Source organism: Crocuta crocuta, unplaced genomic scaffold (assembly GCF_008692635.1).
Source record: "Crocuta crocuta isolate KB4526 unplaced genomic scaffold, BGI_CrCroc_1.0 scaffold657, whole genome shotgun sequence".
NCBI classification, from domain to species: Eukaryota; Metazoa; Chordata; class Mammalia; order Carnivora; family Hyaenidae; genus Crocuta; species Crocuta crocuta.
In genome coordinates, this window is record NW_027529583.1 from 482,845 (window position 1) to 486,819 (window position 3,975).

At 44.3% G+C, this 3,975-nt stretch overlaps 1 long non-coding RNA gene across 1 annotated transcript in view; it reads left to right on the forward strand.

Annotated features, from left to right (window-relative positions):
• The window catches only part of LOC144229595 (uncharacterized), a 25,270-nt gene that overhangs the window by 19,110 nt on the left and 2,185 nt on the right, over positions 1-3,975 (forward strand). The window contains exon 2 of the long non-coding RNA XR_013334533.1: positions 2,088-2,175. This is a non-coding gene — a long non-coding RNA (uncharacterized LOC144229595). The remainder of the gene's footprint in view (positions 1-2,087; positions 2,176-3,975) is intronic.

The window sequence follows — 3,975 nt, forward strand, 5'->3', positions numbered from 1 at the left end:
GACCCTGGTACATAGTAGAGGCTCAGCGTTAACATTTAACACTGAATGCCTTTAGCAGTCCAGTCACTGGACCACATATCTTTGTTAGTATGACTATTTGAAAGGTGCAGAATAACGTTTCACTTAAAAATTAACAAAAACATCTTTCAGATTTTACTAATCCAGCATTTCCTTCCTAATTTTCTATCTCCATCAGTTCTGACTATATGTTATCTTCTTTTTTTTTTTTAAGTATCATTTATTGTTAAATTGGTTTCCATACAACACCCAGTGCTCATCCCAACAAGTGTCTTCCTCTTGATACAAGGATAGTTTATGAAGCTCCATGAATTCCAGTTGATATCTATGGACTAAACACTCCTATTCAGGCATTTGTTGGAGAATTTTNAATGTGGACTGTGTATGTAAGAAAAAATACATCAACAGCACACTACATGGTGACTACACCAGACACTGTTGTGGGAAAGTTGCCCGCTGCTCCAAGAGAGGTAGTGGTCAAGTTGTTCATGAGTTTGCGGTTAGAGGGGGATGCGGGTTAAAGTCATCTTATAGGCTAATTCAGTCAAATGCCTAGTACCTGGGCCAGGAAGGCTCAAATAGCTGGGGGCTGAACAGCTGGGGCTCCTTGGGCATCTCTATCTCTGCATGGTCTCTGTGGCTTCTCCAACATGGTAGCCACAGGGTAATCAGAGTTCTTACACCGTGGCTTAGGATTCCAACAGTGCCCATGAGGGGAGGGAAGGGGGAGAGGGGAGAGAGCAAGCAAGAGCCAGGCAGAAGCTGTATTGCCTCTTATGACCTAGCCTTGGAAGTCACATATTAATCACAACTAATATTGTAGTCTATTAGTCAAGGCTGTCAAAAAGGGATGAATGCCTGCTGATGTCCAAGGGGGAAGCAAAACAGACTCCACCTCTTGACAGGGGATGAGGGTAGGGTGGCAAGGTTCTGGAAGAGCATGTGGGACTGGAAATATTATAGCAATTTTTGGAAATATGCTCTGCCACAGATGGAAAGAGCATCAGTCAGAGCATGACTTGTGCTGGCCAAGGAGATGATACCCACAAGGAACAAAAAGCCACAGGTCCACTTGAGCTGGCTAAATGTGTAGCTTTACCTGAATGGCCCTACCTGTATCAGGTTAAGAGAGAGAGAGCAGTGATGGGGATAAGGGGAAGAAGAAGGAAATTCATGTTTATTGAGCACCAATCATACCCTGAATCTTCATACATTGCCAACTGCCAATCAACAACCATTCAGCTCATGATTCTGCAGGATGGCAATCTGAACTGCATTTAGCTGGCCAGGTTTTTTTTGCTCCAAGTTGATTGCTGGGCTTGCTTGTGCATCGTCATCAGCCAGCTGCCAGGTCAGTTGGAGGCTGGCTTACTGTCAACTGAGGCACCTTGGCTCTTCCCAGCATGATCCCTCATCCTCTAGCTGACTAGCCCAGGCTTGTCCATACCGTGGAAAGGTCCTACAGCAGCCAGCCCCATTACACCTGCACTTTTGAAGTCTCTTCCATGTCATAATTGCTGTTGTCCCATTGATCCAATCAAGTCACATGGCCAGACAAGATCCGCAAACGCTGCAAGAGTGTAGACACAGGGAAGGGGGACATTCATGGCCATTTCATACCTTACTACAGCATGAGATGAAAATTTTGTTCACCAACTTCTCCATAACAATTTCTCACAGAAAAGAGTCATGGTGACAGAAGTCTCTACTGGAGACTCATTATGCTTCCCCCTAGGAGAGCAAGGAAGGACCAGGAGCAGAGTCTCCAGGACTTCTGGTCACATGAGAGCAGCGCGAGGTGGTCTGTGAGCAGGGATCATATCCAGCCTGGAATGAAGGCAGCATACTTTGAGACAAGGAAGAATTGAATGGGAGAAGAGCAAAGGGCAAGCCCCTTCCAGAAGATGCCTAGCACTGCCACTCCCATTCATCATTTACCACCTATCCCTGAAAAGAGTTCTCATTCAACCTCAATACATTCATACTGTCATCAGCAAAAAAAAGGAAACACACCATAGTTCTGCTTTTTGTTCTATGTTTGTCTTCTTTTTACATTTTTGTTTTGACAGACTAGAGCAGGGGACTGGGAGAACTGGGCCAGGAAAGCTACCTACCACATAAATGGACAAGGTTACATGGTCAGACAAAGCCCCCAAGGTAAGTGTGTTATTGTGTGAAGTGAGGCCATGAGTCCATTTTAGAATATTAAATTATTTTTTAAAATTGTATTTTGGTCTTTGACCTTCTTTATTTCTTCCACTTAGATGCCTCACTTATTTACCCAGAATATAAACTATGGCCTTCCTCTGTAGCTACAACTATTTAGGGTGGGGAGGGAGTTAGTGCTTAAACCAAGAATAATTTGTCTCCAAAGAATAATCCCCATCCCTACCTTCCATGCTCCTACCCTACCCCCACCCTACCCACACAGCTTGGTGGTTAACCCCTTCATAAAGTTCAAAATATCTGTTCCTCCTTCATTCAGGAGAACCAGGCCTGTAGAACTAAGACCAGACCCCGACTGCAGACACATTTATGGCCAAGCTCTTGGGCAACTTCTCCTTACATCCTTTAGAGTCATATGAGCTATAGGTAGGGCACTACTTGATTCCAGGGTGTTCTTACTTGTTTCCCAAATTCACAGGCCTGGTGGCACAGGAATAATGCCTCCCCCAAAGATGTTGTATTCGTTTCTAGGCCTGTGAAGAAAAATCTGTTCCAGACTTCTTCTCCTAGCTTCTGATGGTTTTCTAGCAATCTTTGGTGCTCCTTGGCTTGTAGATGTATCACCCTGACCTCTGCCTTCATGTTCACATGGGACTCTCCATGTGTGTGTGCATGTCTCTGTGTCCAAATGTTTGCTTTTTATAAGGACACAGTCATATCAGATAACTGTCCATCCTAATGACCTCATCTTAATTTGATCATGTGTGAAAACCCTATTTCCAAATAAGGTCAAATTCACAGGCACTGCGGGTTAAGACTTCAAAACCTTTCGGGAAGACACAATTCAACCCAGAACAGAGGTCTACACACTAATCCCTGAAACCTGTCAATATCTTGCCTTATAAGGCAAAAGGGACTTTTGCAGATGCGATTAAGTTCACTCAAAGGACTTTGAGATAGATTATTCTGGATTATCCAAGTGAGCCCAATGTAATCACAAGTCCTTAAAAGTGGAAACACTTTTCCCACTGTAAAGAGAGGGATGTGTGATGATAAAAGAGTGCTCAGAGAGATGCAACACTGAGGATGACATTAGGGGGCCACAAGCCAAGGAATGTGGTGGCCTCTAGAAGCTGAAAAAAGCAAGGAAATGGACTATTTCCTAGAGCTTTCAGAAAAGAATGCAGCCCTGGGGCACCTGGGTGGCTCAGTCGGTTAAGTGTGACTCTTGGTTTCGGCTCAGGTCATGATCTCATGGTTTGTGAGTTTGAGCCCCGAGTCGGGCTCTGTGCTGGGTGCAGAGCCTGATTGAGATTATCTCTCTCTCTGTCTCTCTGTGCCTCTCCCATGCTCACACACACTCTCTCTCAATATAAACTTTAAAAATATTTAAAAACAAAGAAAAGAATGCAGCCCTGCCAACACCTTGATTTCAGCACAAGAAGACCCATGTCCAGACTTCTAGCCTATATAACTATAAGAGGGGCGCCTTGGTGGCTCAGTCGGTTAAGCGTCTGACTTCAGCTCAGGTCATGATCTAATGGTTTGTGAGTTTGAGCCCTGCATCAGGCTCCGTGCTGACAGCTCAGACCCTGAAGCCTCCTTCAGATTCTGTGTCTCCCCCTCTCTCTGCCCCTCCCATGCTCATGCTCTGTCACTCTGTCTCTCAATAATAAAGAAAAATGTTAAAAAAACAAACAAACTATAAGATACTAAAATTATACTGTTTAAGCCCCTGAATTTGTGGTCGTTTTTCAAACAGAGACAGAAAATGAATACATCTGAGAGTAA